Source organism: Biomphalaria glabrata, chromosome 7 (assembly GCF_947242115.1).
Source record: "Biomphalaria glabrata chromosome 7, xgBioGlab47.1, whole genome shotgun sequence".
NCBI lineage: Eukaryota > Metazoa > Mollusca > Gastropoda > Planorbidae > Biomphalaria > Biomphalaria glabrata.
Genome location: NC_074717.1, coordinates 47,868,279 through 47,891,448, shown reverse-complemented (window position 1 = coordinate 47,891,448; position 23,170 = coordinate 47,868,279). Strand labels below are relative to the sequence as shown.

Sequence of the window (23,170 nt, the reverse complement as noted above, 5' to 3'; positions counted from 1 at the left end):
GTGGTCTATAGCGCAGATGACATAAAGGTCATCTGTTTCTGTGGCCAATGGTTAATGGGCAGCACAACGACCAACTGCCTTTACTTTCCCCAACTAAAGTCAGATACCCATTAGAGTTGGGTGGACTCAGGGGTGCCCTAAAAATCCCGAAATTAAAAATCACAGTCTTCACTGAAATTCGAACCCAGGACGCCAGGTTTGGAAGCCAAGCACTTAACAACTCAGCCACCGCACCCCCATAATGCATTCTAATACATTGTCTAAATTTTTTGTCAATAATTCCATAGAATACAATTTTATAGGTTCATCTACATTTATATATTAGTAAATAAAACTAACCTTCAAAAATCTTTGCGTAGTGTACCTGGAGTACAATAGTCTTAATTGATGTTTTCCTGCAGACCCTGAGACCTACACCTTTAAAGAAAGAACATGACATTCTTGATAACATTTTAATTCCTACATTTTGTGTGTGTGAGTATTGACAAGTAATGGTGGAGACAGGAGAAATCTGATCTTCAATGACTTTTTACTGACTTTAAAGTCTAGATTTTTTTTTTTTTAGCAATAGTAAGGAATAGGTGAAAAGGAACCTTTTGTAAAGGTGATACAAGCAACATGATGGTTGATTAATTGAAAGAATTGCAGAATAAGTTCTCCCTACTTAAATGTTCCCAATGAAACACTCAGTGTATCTTGTTGAGGTGTTCTATTTCTTTTGTCAATGTTAACCCAGATGTTCTTAATGCATTACTGCCAAACTATTTTGTTCACTGCACTGCATATGTTAATGAACCTCCTTTCAATGTTTTACCACTAAGTTGGTCAGGTGTGCCTAAGAACACAACTCAGAACTTTATCACAGATCATGCAGCTTATATCTTGGAAATTACATTTGCTACCTTGAGCCCTTACTTGTGTTAAAATACTTTCAATGGAGAGCAGGTGGGCATAATCTGATCTGTAAAGTTTCAGTAATCTTCTAATTTCAACAATAGTATGCCTAACTCAATTTCTTCACAGATAAATCCCTCTGACCTGTCATCATGTGATGATGATAATATAAAAGGACTACTGAGAGCTTATATCTGAGTTTCAGCATGCTTGTAATGTTCTTAGCCTAACATAGTTCTTGACAGGTCATTAACCTATTGTTAAACCTTTCCAGCTGGTTTTCACCAATTGCATTTATGCTTAGTACATGCCTCAGTGGCAGCGAGAGATAAACAAAAGAATGCATGTCTTGAATGCCACATTAAAAGTGTCTGTCTCAGGTATTTGTGCAAGACTCTGGAAATAAAATGGCAAGGCGCAGTCACCAACACAAAAGTGCCAAGAAGAAAAAATACTAAAATGGTTTATCAAAGATCTTAGAATATTATGCAATCATTTTAAATTGTCAGCTTGCTGAAGAGAAATATAGTGTTTTTACAAAAATTATTTTGAAATATATTTTATGCAGGTTTTTAAAAATGGACCATTACCAGGCTCTTTTAAGTCCATTTACTGTCAAAAACATAAGCAAAGATCCTATCTGAAAATCAATTTCAGGTACATAGAAAAAGATATCTAGGTTATAGTATTAAATTTTTAAAAAGTGTTACATATTGATGGGGTGAGAGGATATTAACATTTAATAACAAGTTCAGAAATGCAATTCCACCATCAATTAACAAGTGAATTGCTCAAACAGAAGTCTTCACTCATCAGTGAATTTTGAAAAAACAAAACTTGTTTCTTTCTAGTCAGTTTGTTAAGCTTAAAACATGTCAACTGTTTATTTGTTACCTTTAGGCATAACTGTTGGAGGAGCATTCTTAGCCCAGGCAAACATTATTGTAGGCTGACCATTTTTACACATTGGTGGACAGTTCCCGAAAGAGAAAAAGTATAATTCTAATACAGCAAAAGCTGGAGGCCATTCTTATTTATTTTTAGCTACAAACTAGGTCAAGCACTTTGTCACAAATAAAATATATTAATTATCTAAAATCATTTTATTACTATTTGAATTTTATTTAAAAAAAACAACAACTTTACCATTAAAAAATTAAAGCTTCTTACTTACCAGATGCTGTCTGTAGAAAAAGGTTCACCATCACATCCATACAGCAACATGTGGTGTGCAGTGGCAGCATTGGCCAGAGCTTCAAATTTATCTGATTAGCAAGATAATTGAATACCATTAAATATATTACATGATTTTTTTTTTTTAAATTAACTATTCAGTGTATGTCATATACACCACTGTAACTATAGTTTAGTCAACAAGACTTGGAGATGACTTACAAATATAAAGCTCCTCTTCTAGAACTGGATAGGTTGTACATAGATAGGTGTCAGGCTACAGGACAAGAGAAATAACATCATCTCACAAACACATTAATTGACTAGATTACTGACACACTTGTATTAATAATTTTTCATGGCTAGGTAGGACTTCATTGTTTATTTATTAAATACATTTATGTTTAAGCAAGTTTAATAAAAATATTAATTAATATAACCAATACTTTTATGATGAGAAATGTTCAGATGCTACTGTAATAAGTCTTTTAATTTAAACTTCAATATCTTGATTAAGAAAAAAATGTTTTCCAAAGTTAGCCCATGTTTTAAAAATTTGGTTTTGGATAAAGAATTGTTTAGAAATAACACAGGACTGAATATAAAAAATACCAGCAACCATCACAATATTTTCTTAGTACATCTAAAACTTGAATGTCAGCTTGTGGGATAAGCTTTTTTCTTTATATTTCATAAACACTTACTGTATTAGGCTTAGCACCAGGCATCAATATGTCTTGAGTTTTTGTGTCTTGGTACAAGTTCTCTGGAAAGTGACAGTGTATTCAATATATCACTTGTAATACAAATAAATGATGATTCTAATTGCTCAAGAAAAAAATCTATTTACAACAAAACAAAATTAAGGTTTAACAATGCAAAACAATTAATTGAATTGCTTCTATATGCTACAAAACTAACCATTGGCTTTATCTGGATGATTCATGCCAGAATGGTGGTGAGAAACTATGGCTGCTTCTTCAAGTGCTGGATTTGGTGGAAGTGGAACGCTGACATCTTTGGGAAAGTTATCTCCTGTCAGTTGTAGAAGTTCATTAGTGCCTTCTTCTTCTTCTAGCCAGCTTTATTGCTGCTGAGCTGTGAGCTCTTTTGCAGGTGCCACATTGCCATGAAGGATTAGCCACAGAGCTGTTCGTGTCGAACATAATATAAAAATTGCACATCTCATCATTTCCTGTAGACCTGCAAAAGGATATATTTATTGTCAATAAGAATTTTAAATAGTTGGGTTTATTTAGTTTGCTTCTAATTATGGTATACAAACTACAATTTCAATAGTACATTATTAATTTACAAGAGGATCAGAAAAAATAAGGTCATGTGGCACATTTTTTTAATGAGTGAAGGAACTTAATGGTCTGTCAATCATTAGATTCATACAAATGCTACAGTCAAGTCCCTTACTAAGTTGTATATTTTCTGAGGACTAATTCTTTTAAGTTTTTCCTACATAAAAATGTAGTGCCTTTTAGACCTAGTGGTCTATAGGGCAGATGATGTAAAGGTCATCTGTTTCTGTGGCCTCTGGTTAACGATGGTGTTATGTGGCAAGTATAATGAAAACCGCCTTTATTTTTTCCCAACTAACAACAGGTATCCATTAAAGCTGGTTGCCCAAAGATCACAACATTAAAAATTCCATTCTTCACCAGGAGTCAAACCTGGGATTCCTTGGTGCGGAAGTCAAGCACTTTATCACTCAGCCACCCTGCTGCCCCCTCTTTACTTGTAAACCTTAAATTAATGATGATGACTGGAAAGAATCCTTTCATGACTTGTTAAACACAGTATAATACATTTAAAAAGAATGAATAATAAAATAATTATTGAACTAATGGTTAAATTATTATCAGCACACATATTTAGAAAATAAATACAAATGAGGTGAAAATACAATACAAAGTCAATACACTAACCCAACACCCAACAGTATGATCCATTGAACTTGAGTTATAAGTACATCTAGCAGCCTACATAGGAGGTGAAAACAAAAAAGAAATTAGCAAATAAATATCACACATTTGTTTACCTATGAAAGAATGTGATGTCTTGGGAATAACAATCATATTTTTTTATTTGATCATTCAATGTAAAAAAAAAACACCAAAAAACATTAAAATGTGCAGTGCCTTAAAGTGTATACTCTCTAAAGAGATGGAATAGGTTGCCTAAAACAGATATGAAAACCAATCACTTAGTATACAAGAAATAAACAACTAGTTAAACATATGAACATAACAATGTAGTTTGTTTTTTTTAACATAAAATATCAGTACGTTCTAGACATTGCTTAGTGAACTTTTCTTATAAAAATTCTTTAAAAAAAAAAACAATCTTACTTTTACCAATTTTCTAGAGAATGAATGTGATGTAATTTCTTAAATGATTAGGTCCAACAATTCAATTTTCAACAAATAAAAAAAAAAACATTAACTGAAAATTTCATTATCTTATCTAATATAATACAGACGTTACTTCAAAAAAGAAGATGATTACGTCCTACGCGTCATGCATTTAGTTATGCATATTAACCAATGACTTAAATTCTGCCAAGTCACTGGTTTTCCTGGCTAGCTCAGGCAACCCATTCCATGCTCTAATAGCACTAGGGAAGAAGGAGTATTTGTACAAATTTGTCCTAGCATTATAGAATAATGAATGTATAACAAAAAATAAATGTAGTAGGAATTCTAAAAACATACCAACGCATCTCCAGGTTTGACTTCAATAATATCTTTCACTGGGTAAAAAGCCTATACAAAGGATATAATAGACAGTGCTCGATATTGTCTTGAAAATATTGCTTAGTCTTTACATATAATTTCTTAATGTTAATATAATATTGTCAAGCTAACTCACTTGTGGCCATTGTGGATTTCCTTTGCCAATCTTATGATAAGAACCATTGTGTTGGTAACCAGTGATGACTCGACCTGGAACAATAGTTAGGGTGGAAGAGAACTGAAAGGCACAAGGCTGTTACCTAGATCTAGTTTGAAGACCCTAATCCATTTTCTAGTTAGTGTGTGAGACATGAGGAAGTGAAGGAAGTGAAATAGTTTATCTTGAAGAGGAGAAAAGAGAGAAATTCTAACTCTTACCTAATCCATGAGCATGTGTTCTGTAGGCAAAGGGAAAGATACTCTTGTCCATTCTGAATGTACAGCTTATATCTACAGGGTACACTGAAATTAAAAAAAAAATGTATGTCCTTGGGTGTTTATAATGTTTTAAAAAAAAGATTCAACTATTATTAAATTTCATTAAACAAAAAAAAAAAGCTTTTTCTTTGGAATAATATCTACTGAAAATAGTCTATAGAATTTAAGAATTCTTACAATTTACATGTGGTGAGATGGTGAAGCCAGCAGCCAACAAAAATATACCAGCAACATACTGGGGCTGTCACCTGATGCACATACCTTGCCGTGGTGTGACAGCTTGAGTGCCTCAATGACCCTCAGAGCTATACCGGCGAGAGCTCATCACTCCTGGCAGGTACTACCAAGCCGGACAGGTCTGTTAGGAAAGAGGCCAGACAAAAGGTGCATCCCCCTCCCCGGGACACAGGGGTTGTGCAATAGGCTAACAACCTGTCCATGGAAAAAAAATAGTGTTATAGAAACCAGAACAAAAGCACAAACACTAAACATTGTCAGAGGCGAAAGTAGAGCTCCACAAAGGAGACTTATGAAGCTATGCAGGGAAAGTTGAACGAATCCTGTGAGGCCGACCACTCTACTTAAACCAATGAAAAAGAAACACTTCCTTATTCAGAAGGCAACATTTAATTTGGGAACATGGAATGTCCGCACTTTACTAGAACCTGGTAGATGTGCACAAATTGCCAAGGAAATGGCCAACTACAAACTACAGATCCTGTTCACATCATTATGTGCTATGCTCCCACCAACCTTGCAAGTGATACTGACAAAAATACATTCTATGACCAACTGCAAAGTATAGTTGACAAAATACCTACAAGAGATGTTTTGATCGTCATGGGAGACTTGAATGCCAAAGTGGGAAGTGACAACAGAGAGAGAGAGAAAAGTATGGGCACCCATGGACTTGGCACCATAAATGAAAATGGAGAAATGTTTGCAGACTTCTGCACATTTAATAAATTAGGAGGCAGCATTTTCCCCCACAAAAAATGCCACAAAGTGACATGGGTTTCACCAGACAATAAAACAGAGAATCAAATCGACCACGTTACCATACGGCGGAACTGGAGAAGCACATTACTAGATGTACGAAACAGAAGAGGAGCAGATATTGGCTCAGACCACCACCTAGTTGTTGCCAAACTAAAAATGAAGCTGGCCAGCAATAAAACAGAAAGAAACAAAAGGAAAAGATTTGACCTAGACAAGCTCCACAACACCCAGATTAAAAAGGAATTCCAACTATCCCTTCAAAATAGATTTGCTGTGCTACAACTAGATGAGGCCAAACAAAGCAATAAATCTTGGCAAAATTTCAAAGAAATTATTACTGAAACAAGCAATGAAGTACTAAGCCTTAACCCTAAGAAGAAAAAACAGTGGATTAGTGACGAGACATGGAAATTAATCGAAGAAAGGAAATGCGCTAAACAGGCAAAAACAAGAAACCACAAGCAACAATCAAAACAAGACTACCAAGCAGTTTCACAGAAAGTCACCAAAATGCTTAGACAATACAAATGATCATTTTACAATAATCTGGCAGAACAGGCAGAAGAAGCAGCAGGTAAAGGAGATATAAAACAACTATACAAAATCACCAAACTTCTCAGTACCAAAAAGGCTAATTGCAATGTTCCAGTCCGAGACAAATACGTAAAACTACTTTCTTCAATAAATGAACAACTTGAAAGATGGAAAGAATATTTTCAAGAAGTGCTCAATAGACCTAAACCACGAAATCCACCAGATCTAAATGCAGGACCAACACTAGACATAAACATGGAAGAAATAACAAAAGAAGAAATAAGGAATGCAATCAAACAAATGAAGACAGGTAAAGCTGCTGGAATTGACAACATACCACCGAAGTCCTAAAAGAAGGAGGAAGTGAAATAGTTGACCAAATGCACAAACTATTCAACAAAATTTGGTTAACAGAAACACCTCCGGGTGAGTGGAAAAGGGCTTGCTAATAAAAATACCAAAGAGATCTATCACAATGTGAGAAATGGCGAGGCATCACTTTGCTGTCAGTACCAAGCAAGATTTTTAGCAGAATCCTACTAAACAGAATAAAGGGAGCATGTGATGAACACCTAAGGGAAGAACAGGCCGGATTCAGAAAAGGGAGATCTTGTGCTGACCAAATAGCTACACTCAGGATAATTGTAGAACAATGTGTCGAATGGCAATCTCCTCTCTATGCAACTTTTGTCGACTTTGAAAAAGCTTTTGATAGTGTCGACAGAGAATCTATTTGGACTGTAATGAGACATTATGGGATCCCCAATAAAATAATAACCATAATCAAGAACCTTTATGATGGTTTCACCTGCCAAGTAACCCACTGTGGCAAGCTGTCAGAGGAATTTCCAGTCACAACAGGAGTCAAACAGGGAGGAATCCAATGGACTCTCACACAAAAGCTGGAAGATCTGGAATTCGCTGATGACATAGCCCTATTATCACACAGACTACAGGATATGCAAGAAAAGGTCACAGCTTTAAGCGAAGTAGGAAAAAGAGTAGGCCTCAAAATAAACCATCAAAAAACTAAAGTACTTAAAGTAAACAATAAACAAATCGGAGACATAGTATTGGATTCTCAGACAATAGACCAAGTAGAAAATTTTATATACCTTGGGAGTGTAGTCAGTATATCAGGTGGAACAGATGAAGACATTAAACGCTGTATAAATCTAGCACGTCAGACATTTACACAGCTAAAACCAACCTGGAAATCTCCTTACATCTCAAACAAGACTAAACTAAGAATCTTTAACTCTAATGTCAAGGCTGTCCTACTGTATGGTTCTGAAACATGGAGAACAACTGAAGCCACAACAAAAAAAATACAGACCTTCATCAACAGATGCCTGAGAAATATCCTAAAAATACACTGGTATGACAAAGTAGAAAACACCAAACTGTGGGAGATGAGTGGACAAAAAAATATAGAAGTGCAGATCTTAGAGAGGAAGTGGAGATGGATTGGTCACACCCTTAGAAAAGATACCAGCAACAGAGCTAGGCAGGCCTTAGAGTGGAACCCCCAGGGAACAAGACGCAGAGGAAGACCAAAAAGAACATGGCGACGCAGTGTACTTGAAGAAGCAGAGAAGACCGGGAAGAGCTGGGACACCATCAAAAAGCTAGCAAGAGACCGTGGAGAGTGGCGTGTTTTTGTCGAGGCCCTATGTTCCATGAGGAACTCAAAGGAGTGATGATGATGATGAACATACTGGGGCCTAAAAGTGAAGGTTGTAAGTAAGCATTGAACAGTATATAATAAGAGAAATAGAAAAAAATCCTTGATTAAATTAACTAGATTTAGAACAATTTGAAGATAGAACTTTAAAAAGCAAAATGTTAATTATGCTAAGAGCCTTCAAATGCTAAAAGCGTTTAAAAATATAAAACAAGCTGTTGAAAGACTTCTGAAAATTCCAGCTCCCACGGTATCAACGAGGCGGCTCGGACACATTTATTTTGTGGAAAGTGGATTTGCAAGCAACAGGTGAATATGGTCCCCATTGAGTTCAAACAAGCCACCACACTATTCCACAAAGAGGCTGCCATAAGAGAGAGCTAAGGGCAGGAAATTGCGCTAAACAAAAACAATAGGTAGAAATATTTCTAATCGCACAGACTTATTGTTAGTCTAGATCTATTACAAATTTAATTACATGACCGATCCAAACTAATTGATACAATTACACTTAATATAAGCTTGTTTTTTTTTAAAAGTATTTTTACGTATTTTTCTTGTGTAATATTGTTTGTTACTTTACTTCTAAATTGTCTCCTAGTAACTTTACTCTTGGTATTACTCCAGTAATTGTAAACATTCATTTGTTAGAAACTAAACAGCTCTATTTTAGACCTGATCAACTTATAATGCTAAGATTAAATAGAATTTCAGTTGTATGTTCCTATTGGATTTCTAAAAATTTCTTTTAATAATTTTTAAGCTCTAATGATTTGTTTGATTTCTAAATTAATTCCATAATATGAATATAATATTATAATTCCAAGGTATTTTGAGCTTTGAGATATTGGTTTTGAATAATAAGGATAAGCAGTTTTCATTTGTTTTGGTTATCTCTATTAATAATAATAATAATAAATACTCTCCGCAAGAGGTTCTCGAGTCTACTGAACATCTGCTGTACTGGGATAGGCCTATTCTGACCTACAAAATGGTAGATTTCAATCGCCCGGATCTGCTGTTCATCGATAAAAAAGAAAAAACCGCTACCATTATCGATATCGCCGTACCACTGTCTCATAATTTAAGAAAAACTGAGATAGAAAAACAAAGAAAATATGGGAACCTAGGCTTGGAGATTAAGCGTCTATGGAAATTGTCCAAAATAGCAATATACCCCATTGTTATATCAACCGAGGGGATAATAACAACTGACCTCACAGACACCTTCAAGGCCCTTAACATTCCTAGGAACATCTTCGTTGCCTGTCAGAGGGCGGTACTGTTGCAGACCTGCCACATCACCAGAAAATTCCTCAGTGGAAACTGTTAAAGGGACTACGATGAATTTTGTTTCTCTTTAGCGAAACTCGACCCTGGCAGCGCCAGAGAATGACTACTCGTTCATTTCTAACATAATAATAATAATAATAATCTTTATTGTCCGTATGGAAATTGGTCTTACAATTTGTGCATTACACCAAACAAAAACATTATAACTATAAGAAACCAAAGTGTACATTCACACCAGACTCACTCATAATTTACATGTGACAAAGTTTATACCAGATTGTTCTTATTTAATGATTTGATTGCCAGGGGAACAAAAGAGAGTTTGTGTCTGTTAGTCTTTGCTATCGGTGTCTTGTATCTCTTTTGTGATGGTAAAATCACAAAATCCTGACACAAAGGGTGATTCTTTATTTCGAGGATCTTTTATAGATGGCTTTTTTATAGATGTTTGTCTCAAACAACTGCCCAAATGGGGTTTGTTTTTTGCCAATGATTTTACCAGCAGCATTTAGGATTCTATAAAGTTTATTTTTATTTTTAATGCTCAGATTGCCATATCAGGCAGTGATATTGAAACTTAAAATATTGCAGATATGAGCGTGATAAAACATAGCCAAGGCCTTTTCGCTAACATTAAACGAGGACAGTTTTCTTAGTAATCATAATCTTTGCTGCCCTTTTTTGCTGATATAATCAGTATTTGCAGTAAAATTTAGTTTATTGTCTAGGATAGTACCAAGGTATTTAAAGGTTTGCACAATTTCAATAGTCTCTCCAGCTACAGAAACTATGCGGTCTTTTGAAATAACATTGTTTACCCTAACCCTCTGAGATCTCTGGGTCAAAAATTCATTAGTCCATAGTATTATGTATGGACTAATCTTCAACGCTTTCATCTTTTCAATCTCTCCCTAGATATAGCTTTTGTTTTTTAAACGGCAGTAGGTAGGAAACTACACATATTGAAATTTCTTACTTCTGATGTGTTGTGTAAAATTTTAGTCAATTTTGTACAAGGTTCAAGCTGTACACATTGTACAAGATAAAAGTTCATCACATCACAATAATGTTGTTTACGATGCCAAGTACCATCTCAATGTCCATCTTCAAGAGCATCAAGAAGCATCACAACTTCATGACATTTTCCTATTATGGATACAAACAGTAAAAATCCATTAACAACTTATTACAACGTTTAAACAGTGATACTTGAGGCATCCCTAAATTTCCAACCCATCAATAGATTCAAGCTTATTTCTTCCTTCGCTTACCATTTCCTCAGGAATCTAAAATTTACAAATGATCGATGTGATGATACACACAAAGAAAATATAATACTTCTGCTCATACTTACTTTCCAATAAGCTTTCAATATATATTATCTCCCTTTAAAACTATAACTCTTCAAATTATTTCCCTTTCTCATCAACACAGTCTTATGAGTGCCATACTATAGCATACAAATAAATATCATAACATATACAACTTATTTACAATCTAAAAGAACTCAACATGTTCATGCACTATACAATTAAACCATTGCTAGTATATATATCTATATATACTTATAAGTAAACCATCAAGAATTTACTTTCTCCAACTATATTCTGCTTCTCCATTTCTTCTTTGGTAAGGTCTATATGACCTACAATTGTCCCTTGTACCCTGGTACTCATCAGAGTTACATCTTCTCTGAGGGTTCCCTCTATGATACTGTCTATCATAGGCATTGCTATCAAAATTTCTGTCATACTCATAATGGTCAGATCTCCTATCTGAATAGTCACAACTTCTGCATTGCCTGGCAATATGTCCCTTTCTTTGACATTTAAAACAAATAATGTTTCTTCTCACTTTACCATAAGAATTTCTTTGTCTCATTTTGTATTCATGTCTTCTATTCCAGCTATCTATCTCTCCTTGAGTCAGTTCCTTTAGTCCATGTATATTGCCTAAAAGCAAATCATGAGACAATCCTGGTATTGCTAAACCTTTACAATAACCAGTATAAAATGGTGTTTCTAAGAAAACTTTACAGGCTTGATAGCGCTTGATACTGCCATCTATCAACCTTACTTTTTTCTCATAGCCTAATAAACAATCTGGTTTAACTAAGTTACTCCTAATTCCAACTGTACTGCATCCCGAATCTTTGACAAACCTCATAGGTTTCCCATTGATAAAACCAGAGTGTACTCTCACTCTGTTGGTTTCATCTTCTGCAAAATTTATTTCTTCTACACCCCAACAATAGTTCATCTCTTCTACTTCTTCATTATCACTACTTTCTCTACTGTCCCTTTCATTGGTGAAATACACTCTACTTTTGTTATTTCTGTTTCTGTTCTCTTTAAACTCAACTTTCCTACTCTGCTTTCTGTATCTCGTCGGGTCGCCAAAATAATGTTGTGGGCTAATCTAATCTGACTTCGACTATGTATCAATAATTACTTAACATTAGCCACAGAACATTATTTTAATTTCCTAAACTTTTGATCATTTTAAGTTCACATGGCACTAAGAAGCTGCAACACATATCAATGCATCAGTAAAGCAGAAAAAAAAAATCCCACACATTCTGGTCTTCATGCACCAGTTTATCAAGTAGCAATCAAATCAAAGGTGTAGAAAATAAAAATATTAATATTATGTTATATAAGGGTCTTTAGTTAGATGATGACCTGGAAGTAAAGAAAATGTTGCCTTAATGGTTTCAATAAAAACATGTAGATAGCTAACTATAGAACTAAGGAATAGTCTTATGTATTGTTACTATTCCTGTCTAGCTTAGACCACTGAGCTATGAATGTTTTTGTGGCAAAACCAAAGCTGTAAACATCAAGTTGTCACTAGAAATTAGTTAAGTCTGATAAAAAGAATTAGCTTATTGTTAAAGGGTTTAACATGTATAAATAAATGGATGGATTATAAAACCTCAGTCAGTCTTCCCTTGTTCAATTCATACAAAATGTGGTTTGATAGAGCACAATGGGATTAATAATTAATTAAATAATTCATCAATGCAAATATTTATTTTAAATTTTCCTTACCTTTGGGCATGACAGTTGGAGGAGCATTCTTAGCCCAGGCAAACATTATTGAGGACTGACCATTTTTACACATTAGTGGACAGTTCCTGTTGAGTAGAGTAGAATAGAAACTTAACATCCACCAAACTTTTTTTTCTAAAGATTATTTCTTTTATATTTAAAACTTTTACATTATTCAAATAAGTCAGACTAAAAAAATAATAGTTGCTTTTAAAGTATGGAGAGCTCATTTCACAGATGACTTTGACTCGAGAACCTCTTGCGGAGAGTATTTATTATTATTATTATTAATAGAGATTAATAGAGATAACCAAAACAAATGAAAACTGCTTATCCTTATTATTCAAAACCAATATCTCAAAGCTCAAAATACTGTTATAAACTTGGTGGTGGCACAGAGAGGGGTAGTGGTGTGTGTGTAGTCAGCCGACGCAAATCGCCCCAGGCCAGCGCTAGACGAGCGGTCAAGCGTGACGAGTTACAACTGTCAGCCGAGTCGAGGGTCAACAGGACAGTTCGGGAAGGATCGCCGACGTGAACAGAGCTCAGGAGCGTCACGAGAGTTATAGTCATCTGACCACCTAGAAACGTCGAGGGGCGTTCTGTCCGGTTCGAGAAGGCCAGTAGGGACCCTATATAAGAGCGGAGGTTGCGCAGTCAAGACGGTTCAGAAAGCGGGTTTACGACAGGAGTTCAGAACACGGTCGACTACAGCACAGTTCAACGGTGTGGTCCTGTACGGAGCATTACGACGGTTCAGTGCGGAGTACTATCAAGTACAGTTGAGACGAACGGCGTCTTGATCTTGGTCTGTGATCGAGTCCGACACAACGAGCCCAAGTGTGTGAAGTCAGTCCCGAACTGTTGAACCCAGTGCAAGCCCGGAACGAGACGGAGAGACCAGTGCAAGACTTGATACGGCGGAACGGTGTTATCGGAGAGATATTTGTTATCGCAGAGCTATTTGTACTGTTCTACGTGCTGCCAATTGTACAGTATTGGCTGTTATTTATGGACATTAAACCTTTACGTTATTTTGGAGCCCTGACTTGTCAAGTTCTTTAAGTTGGTGGTGTATGGTGCAGTTTGCAGAGAGCCTGGATAGTGAGATTCGTAACACTGGTGTCAGAAGTGGGATCGGATCGGAATCGGATTGGATCGGATCTACTATGGCTCGTCTGAAACTGCTGTACGAACTTGAATTTAGAGAACTGAAGGAAGAACTCCGTGATCGAGATCTGAAAACGAGCGGAAATAAAGAAACCTTACAAGCACGCCTCCGAGAATGTCTAGTTGAAGAAGAGGAAGATCCAGACACGTATCTGTTTGAAGTCGCACCAAATTTAAGAGAGTTCTTGCACCAACAGCTAGATGACTGGAAGGAAGAGTTGCGGGCTATGAATACGACATGGAAGAAGTCCAACGAAGAGATCTGTACCAAGCTTGAAAAGATGTATACCTCAGTGAAGGAAGTGACGAGCCCCGTGGTGAAAACGATGGACGTGGTGGAAGAAACCCTGTACGACCAAAGAGACTTTAAAGATAAAGGAGCTGCGCCATCGTTAAACAATGAACTACTAGCCACCCAAAGCTTTGAAGAAATATGCAGTGACAACGGCAATGCTGATGAATGTGGTGCTGCCTGTCAATCTGAAAACAGGGAGTACAGACCTGTGGAGCCGAAAGAGACAGATGAAGAGACAATGGAAGCTGCCCATAGTTCGAACGAAGCTTGTGATGCAGCTGTACCTGATATGAGCACCTCAAACAGCAAGGCATATCAAGTGAATGTTTGCTCCGCGTCCAAGCATTTTGCTGAGGAACGTTTGCAAGTTGCAAGTGGCGTACGAAGATGGGACCCTACTGACGCTTGCCCAGATTCTAAGACCAGCGAGAGAAGCCCTGATGGTGACCATAAGAACCCAATGAAATCTGACGAAGCTGTTGAGGGACATTTGCAAGCTAAGAGATACCAGCCAGGTCCGTACCCAACAGCCGTTGGTCCAGCTGCCAAGACTGGAGAGGAAAGTCCTGATGGTGGTGAAGAAAGCCGAATGGAGCCTGAAGCCGAAGACGAGGGACCTTTGCACGAGGAGTGTTACCAACCTGCCCTACAAGCATGCCCTCCAGACAAGGCTGAAGATGATGACCTGTCCCACAATTCCATGCCCTGTGGATTTGAAGCCCATCCCAGTCCTTCTTCGCAAAGCCCTATCAAGCCACCTCTTTTGCCAACGATCTTGGTATCCCCAGCCCTTACATCCTATACCTCTCCATGTGCCAAACGGCTGCCCTCAATACCGAACGACAAGAGAGCGACGCGACCACGACATCACTGCAGCCACATGAAGACCAACTGGCGGAGAAGAAGAAGAAGGCTACTTTTGTTGAATGCAAGATGGATGACGATGCAACCTCGATATCACTGCAACCACATGAAGACCAACTGGCGGAGAAGAAGAAGAAGAAGGCGACTTTTGCTGAGTGCAATATGGATGACCATGCGATCACGAGGTCGATACAACCAGATGAAGGCTAACTGGAGGAGAATAAAACGTTTTCTGAGTTCCACGTGGATGGCGATGAAAGCACGACGGCGAGGCAACCAGGTCAAGGCAAACTGGAGGAGAAGAAGGAAGCGACCATTGCTGACTGCAACATGGATGGCTCCGTCAAGCTCAAGAGGCAAGCCAACTGCCACCGATCGACCCCCGCCTACAGCGATGAAACTTCACAGCCAATGTCATGAGTTTGATTCTGTCCGGGACGGACAGATCTAAGGAGGGGGCAGTGTTATAAACTTGGTGGTGGCACAGAGAGGGGTAGTGGTGTGTGTGTAGTCAGCCGACGCAAATCGCCCCAGGCCAGCGCTAGACGAGCGGTCAAGCGTGACGAGTTACGACTGTCAGCCGAGTCGAGGGTCAACAGGACAGTTCGGGAAGGATCGCCGACGTGAACAGAGCTCAGGAGCGTCACGAGAGTTATAGTCATCTGACCACCTAGAAACGTCGAGGGGCGTTCTGTCCGGTTCGAGAAGGCCAGTAGGGACCCTATATAAGAGCGGAGGTTGCGCAGTCAAGACGGTTCAGAAAGCGGGTTTACGACAGGAGTTCAGAACACGGTCGACTACAGCACAGTTCAACGGTGTGGTCCTGTACGGAGCATTACGACGGTTCAGTGCGGAGTACTATCAAGTACAGTTGAGACGAACGGCGTCTTGATCTTGGTCTGTGATCGAGTCCGACACAACGAGCCCAAGTGTGTGAAGTCAGTCCCGAACTGTTGAACCCAGTGCAAGCCCGGAACGAGACGGAGAGACCAGTGCAAGACTTGATACGGCGGAACGGTGTTATCGGAGAGATATTTGTTATCGCAGAGCTATTTGTACTGTTCTACGTGCTGCCAATTGTACAGTATTGGCTGTTATTTATGGACATTAAACCTTTACGTTATTTTGGAGCCCTGACTTGTCAAGTTCTTTAAGTTGGTGGTGTATGGTGCAGTTTGCAGAGAGCCTGGATAGTGAGATTCGTAACAATACCTTGGAATTATAATATTATATTCATATAATGGTTTGAAATTAACACAAAAGATTTGCAAGACCATCAAATAGCCCTTTAAATTGACTTTTTGATGTTTAGTTTTTATGAATAGTTTATGGAAGTCTCAAGGAAAAAAAAAGTGCCATTTAATAATGTCCACCACTTAGAAAGCCAACTATGTTCCAGTAGGGGGATTTATATCTATAAAAGATAAATATTTCTTTAAAGACAAATAAAGGTAGACTAACTAGAAGAGAAAAAGACATCTTAAGATCATGTCCATTTTTGTAAAAACATTGTTGAAAACAAAGTTCTGTTGATTAATTGTACATTTTTGTTTGTATTATTATTTGTATTAAAGAGTGTTGGTATTTTTGTAAGAGTGTTGGTATTTTAAATATCTAGAAAATTGCTCAAAATATTAAGAAGTCAATAAGCCTTTCAGTAAGTCTCTTTTACTGAGCTATGCCATTGAAAGAATCCTCTTAATGTCTCCAATGTATTCTGCTTCTCGAGAAGAAGACTCAACTCCAAGGTCTTTGTGTGCAAATAAATTACATCAAGTTCATCTTTTCTTAAAGGAGAAAGTTTCATTCTTTTATAAATTGCCTTTATATAGTGCTTGCAAAGCATGCTTAGTGCACTACTGTCAAATTTCTTGTATGGACAAGGATGGGGGGGGGGGGGGGGGGAGAGAAGGTATTATGGAAGTTTTCATGCTGCCTTTAGGCAGTCAGCAAACACAAAGCTCAGTTGGGATTTAAGCAGACACTGCTAAGATATTAATCAATAAAATCCAACTGACCATTGTTTTGTTCTGGGGGATTTACTCTTGGATGGTTGTGAGATCCTATGGCTGCTTCTTCAAGAGCTGGATTGGGTGGAAGTGGAACACTAACATCTTTGGGAAAGTTATCTCCTGTCAGTGGTGTAAGTTCATTGAATTTACAATCTCCTGATGAGTCAGCTACAGAACTATTTGTGTAGAACATGATGTAATAATTGCACATCTCATCATTGCCTGTTGACCTACATCAGAAACTATCATCAGTAAGTGAACATCTCATCATTTCCTGTTGACCTGTACAAGATTAAAAGAAAAAATTTTTTTGAAAATCAACAATAATACAATTGAGAAAAAAAAAGTGTTTACTTAAGGTTTAAAACTGAAAGAGTTTTATCCTCATTATTTCTTTTCTTTACCGGATGTTTTGAGACTATCAGATATGGAATCAATTTAGACTGGTTGAAAAATGGAATAGTAAAATAGAGAAATTTGTGGAGTTCCCACTAAGACTAAAACTGTTCAAAGGGTTTGGATTTATATTTGTAAACATGTGATAACTTTATTTTTAAAAAACTATCATTGTGGGCCAATAGAATGTAGACAAATGAAACTCCTCTTTAAATACATGAGGCTTAGATGTAAAAATTGATCTAAAAAGGAAAACTTTTTAAACAATAATTTTTTGTTAAATAACCTAAAAAACTGCTATTGCAAAAAAAAAAGCAGCAAATTAATATGTGGATTCATTTTTTTGTTTTTAGTATCCAATTTTTTTTAGTGGTTTTTGTTGAATATTTTAAAAAAAAGCAACTTTGTATTTTAAGATTTATGACTAGAAAGTAATTCAACCTCATGTACTAGATAAAGAAGTAAGAGTAGCTTCTTCAGCCATAATGATCTTTCTTAGAACCAAAGCTATTCAATAATGATAATAATAATAATAATAATAATAATTTTATTTATAAAGCGCTGTTAACAAACAAAATGTAGGCTCAAGGCGCTGTAATAAGATTACAAACACAAACACGACAGCTAAAATGACAGTTAATCTAAAAAAGTTTTAAACAGATAGGTATTAATGTTCTTCTTAAAAGTGGTGTAGCATGTTGTCTGTCTGAGATCAAATGGGAGTGAGTTCCAAACCTTTGGTCCGTGAACTCAAAAAGCCCGCAGACCGTAGCTTTTGAGGGAGAAATGTGGCACTATTAAAAGCGTTGAGTCCATTGAGCGAAGGACTCTCTGGGGGAAAAATTTGGGGCATCTCATTGTTATATATACACTGATGACAAAGTGTGGCGACCTTGTAATCGATTCTCGCTTTCACTGGAAGCCAATCGAGCGTGCGCAAGAGCGTAGTAGCAGAATCTTGTCTAGTTTTTTTAAGGACTATTCTAGTGGCATTGTTCTGTATACATTGCAGCTAGGCTATTTTGTCATCAGGTATACCTGCTAGCATGGCGTTGCAGTAGTCAAGGCAGGAGAGTATGAATGCCACAGCTAGCGTTTTTGTTGACTCCGTTGTTAAATATGGTCGGATCTGGCCTAATCTGCGCAGCTGCAGATAAAGACCTTTGCAGAGCTGACTTATGTGTGGGTCGAAAGATAGTGTTGAGTCAAAGAAAACTCCAAGATTCTGCACTACATGGACAAAAGGAACATGACAGTTCATGATAAAGAGAGAATCTGTGCTTTCAACTTTTGAGACATTATTCCTAGTGCCAATCTTAATTATTTCTGTCTTGTCTTCGTTCATCTTGAGTTTATTTTCCAATCGCTCACCCTTGCAACGGTACCACTGATTTTCTCTGCCAGATGCGACACCTCTGAGGGTACTGATGAATCATATAACTGTGAGTCATCGGCAAAGAAATGGTATAAGATGCAGGTTGGCAAGTTTACACTTGCAGAAAATAAATCAAACTAATGCTGGTGTCACTAATAGTGTCAATTATTAGAACTAACTCACTTGTGGCCATTGGGGATTCCCTTTGCCTATTCATGATAAGTCCCATTGTATTGATAGCCTGTGATAACTTTGCCTAAGTTTAAAAATAAAAATATTTAAGTTTAAAGAAACATTTTTTATTTTGGAGTTTAATTGTTTTAGGGTAAAAAAAAAAAAAAAAAAAAAAAAAATAATTTCAAAATTATGTTTTACCTAGTCCATGAGCATGTGTTCTATATGCAAAGGGAAATATACTTTTCTCTTTTTGGAAAGTACAGCTGATATCTACAGGATATGCTACAATATGCTATAATATACAAAGAATAGCAAACAGTTTACATTTCTCAACAATTCCAAAAGACCAGATATTAGGGCTCTTACATTTTATGGTCAATAAATAATTTTGAAAATTATGATTACTTCCCTTACATTTAATCATAGACATATCTCTAATACAGTGCTATCACATACTTCTCTAACACTTAATCATATATCTCTCTTACAGTGCTATCACATACTTCTCTTACACTTAATCATATATCTCTCTTACAGTGCTATCACATACTTCTCTTACACTTAATCATATATCTCTCTTACAGTTTCATCACATAGATCTGTTACACTTAATCATATATCTCTCTTACAGTGCTATCACATACTTCTCTTACACTTAATCATATATCTCTCTTACAGAGCTATTACATACTTCTCTTACATGGTTCTCTTATAATGTGCATGTCTGTTGAACTGTTACATTGTTACCATTAAATGTCAATACTTACATGACACTTGGGGTGGAATTTGAAACCAGTAACTAGCCAAAAGAAATATTCCAGCCACAAACTGAGGCCTAGAAGTTGGAGCAGAAAGAACGGTTGTAATAAGAGTGTTGACATTTCAATAGAAATGATTACACAAATTAAAATACAAGAGTAAGGGTTTAAAAACTTACTTCTGAAATGTGGTGTATATCTTAAGACTTGAATGATCAGTAGGCTCAGAATCTACATAAAATATTAAAGAGTCAAAGTCACAACACAACAGGCTATATTAAGTAGATAGAAGGTAATTATAATAATAAGTCCAAAGATGAAGGAAGAATGCAGTATTTCATGAGACAGAAAGAAAGTGACATTCAAACACAATACAAAGTAGTTGAGTAGTAACATCAATCAACAATCTTTTAGTTAGGTGAACTTTTAGCTTTTGTAGCCATTGTGTAGTTATATAATATGAATATTTATCTAGTACTCCCAATTCCAAACAAGCTGCAGCAGTTTCAAGCCACAAGAGATTGAGGGAAAATCCTGAGAGGACTCTATAAAACTTAAGAACTAACTATGGTATTCTTTACAACAGTTTAAGTTATATTAGCATGACAGGTGCTGGACTTGGTTGATACAAGCTATTTAGGATGTAGTAACTAATTTGTACAAGTGCTTCTTCTTCCTAGTGCCATTAGAGAATGGAATGGGCTGCTTGAATCAGCCAGGAAAACCAATGACTTGGCAGAGTTTAAGCCATTGATTAACATTCATGACTAAATTTACACATAAAATGCATTGGATTCTTCAACTTCAACTTGTTTCTTCAACTGAATTGAGATAAGCATTTCTCAGAATAACACTTGCAAATTCAAAAGAGACAGTGAGCTATAAGATCTGTTTAGATCTCCTGTCTTAGAATGAGTCAGGCATGCATATTACAGTAATATATTAACATTGTCAACACAAAGTAAAAGTGTGACTGACTTACAAATATAATATTCCTCATCTTCAACAGGATAACCTGTACATAAGTAGGCATCAGGCTATAGGGAAAATTTTTTTTAACAAATTTAAACTATGCAAACAATATTGGAATGTGAAGGTCACATGACTTTTATTATTATTATTATAAAAAATTATTTTGTCTTTGCAAGAAAATAAATCAGTATAGAATAACAATCATCATGTTTTATTTATTATTATCTATATATAGTTATAACCCTGCCATGCACACCACCATTCAAGTAGTGCAGTAGGTGTGCACTGTTAGAGACTAGACTGAGAAGGAATGTTGACATTGAAAAGAAGAGAACAAAGTCCCCCCCCCTCCCGCCCCCCTCCCTTCCCAAGTCTAGGGCTGATGAACAACCTATGCTCAAGACATATTGTTATTATGTGTTTGTGATGTCCTGTGAATTAACATGTGAGCAGGTCAGGAGGCGCAAGAGAGACCTTTTCTCTCTGCTCAACATTAAATTTTATAACAGTAGGCAGATGTTAGCGCTACTGGGTGGGCTCAATCTGTGTACCTCGGTCTGCGACCAAGGGGCTAGAGTCGCCTAAGTAACCAGACAACTAGACTACACTAAACTAACTAAATTTAAAATGAAAGCAAGAACAAAAACTTTACTTGAAATACTAAAAATAAAACGATACTTTATTTAAATGAAAAATAAATCAATAATAAAATATAATATATATACACTAACCACTACAACTGAACCCAGAAATTAACTAAAACCCTCTAAATCTACGCCACTACCAAACACCAACAAACTAACCAAACCAACTATCTACAAACTGATAAAACCAACTATCTAACTAAATCACTACAACTACTGTGTACTATACTAGACCTAGATACTAGATCTACTAGACACAAACACACTACAATAAACTAGTCTAGATCTACAATATTCTACTACTACAACCAACCCATAACACTAACACTAAAACAAGAACACCTTAGTTAGGCTTAGTACCTTAGCCTTACTATTAATAATAGTATTACTTCACTAAGACTAAGAACAAACTAAAGTTACAGTATAAGCCACTAAGCCGACTAAATCCTTTTTTTCCCTGACAATCCATTCAGATCAGATCTAGTCAATTCTAGTCTAGCTAGATCAGATAATTAGATCGATCTTATATTATAAGAATATTAGACTGTCTAGTCTAGTCTACATAGATCTAGATTATATAAGATAAGAAGATAAGAAGAATCTAGGTCTACCATCTCTAGATCTAACAGTGAGTAGGCCTAGTCTAACCTGTTTCTAAGAAAAAGAAAAGGATTTTTAAAAATACGTTTAAATCATAGCATGATAGTAAAGGCTACTATAGAATGAGATCTAGATCTATATAATCTAGATCTACGTATAGATTATAGTCTATAGTATATTAAGTATATAGATCTAGATAATCCCGCCCTCCCCTAGGCATTCGAGGACACATCAGTTTACCTGGTTGACCTAAAAACAAAACATGCGCTGATCTAACTTACTCTAAGTATCTTTAATCTATGTAGTCTATTATCTCTATAGTCTATATATAACACAGTCTGACAAAAGAAAAAGGCCCCAAAGTCAGTACTGAATATTTTTTCCGGGGAAGGGGCTAAAAAGCTATGATAGCTTGTGAACTGTGTTACCTATACATCTAGATTCTAGATAAATTCCGCCTTCTCCAAGCCACCTAGTTGACCAAAAAAAAAACGTATCTTAGAGCACGCTCAGTGTCTGTTGCACACACATACAAAAAGCATCAACGTACTAGCATGCTTAGTGTGTGACCTAATTAACGGCTTGACCGATCAATAATTGGCTCCTCCCCCTTTTCTCTCATCATTGTTGTCAATAAAACTAGAGCAATGTTTTGGGGCTGTGTAGATGGCCTGGTATATACCTGTGTGTTGTGCTATTAATGAACTTTTTCTAATGTGTGTTGGTCTGATGGCTGTGATTGGATTGAGTCTTGAGATTTGTTACTTGATAGTATCTTCCCCTCACCCAAAGAAATTTTAAAATACCATATCTACATTCTATATCTCCCCCTTTCTTTTTATTTTAAACTAATTTAAAAAGAGAGAACTATAGTATTTGGATATAATTACTATTATATTGATTATAAAATAAATACTAGATTCATTATTAATTTATTAACATATAAAAAACGAGACCTATTGTTATAGCGATAAAAACGATTAGTCTTTTTTAAACCTCTATGCGTCATGCATTTATTCTGCAACCCATTCCATGCTCTAATATCACTAGGGAAGCTGGAGCATTTGTAGAAATTTGGCCTAGGAATGTGCCTCTATT

The 23,170-nt window shown here is 36.4% G+C and overlaps 1 long non-coding RNA gene and 1 pseudogene across 1 annotated transcript; both read right to left on the bottom strand.

The window, feature by feature from the left end:
- LOC129927162 (peptidyl-glycine alpha-amidating monooxygenase B-like) overlaps nucleotides 1-23,170 on the bottom strand; it is an 87,849-nt pseudogene that overhangs the window by 13,009 nt on the left and 51,670 nt on the right.
- Nucleotides 12,412-23,025, bottom strand: LOC129927289 (uncharacterized). Its single transcript, XR_008778950.1, has 8 exons — nucleotides 22,501-23,025; nucleotides 20,839-20,893; nucleotides 20,036-20,087; nucleotides 19,866-19,933; nucleotides 19,105-19,177; nucleotides 17,157-17,432; nucleotides 12,810-12,895; nucleotides 12,412-12,440 (listed from the first exon to the last, which is right to left on the bottom strand). It is a non-coding gene; the product is annotated as an uncharacterized LOC129927289 (long non-coding RNA).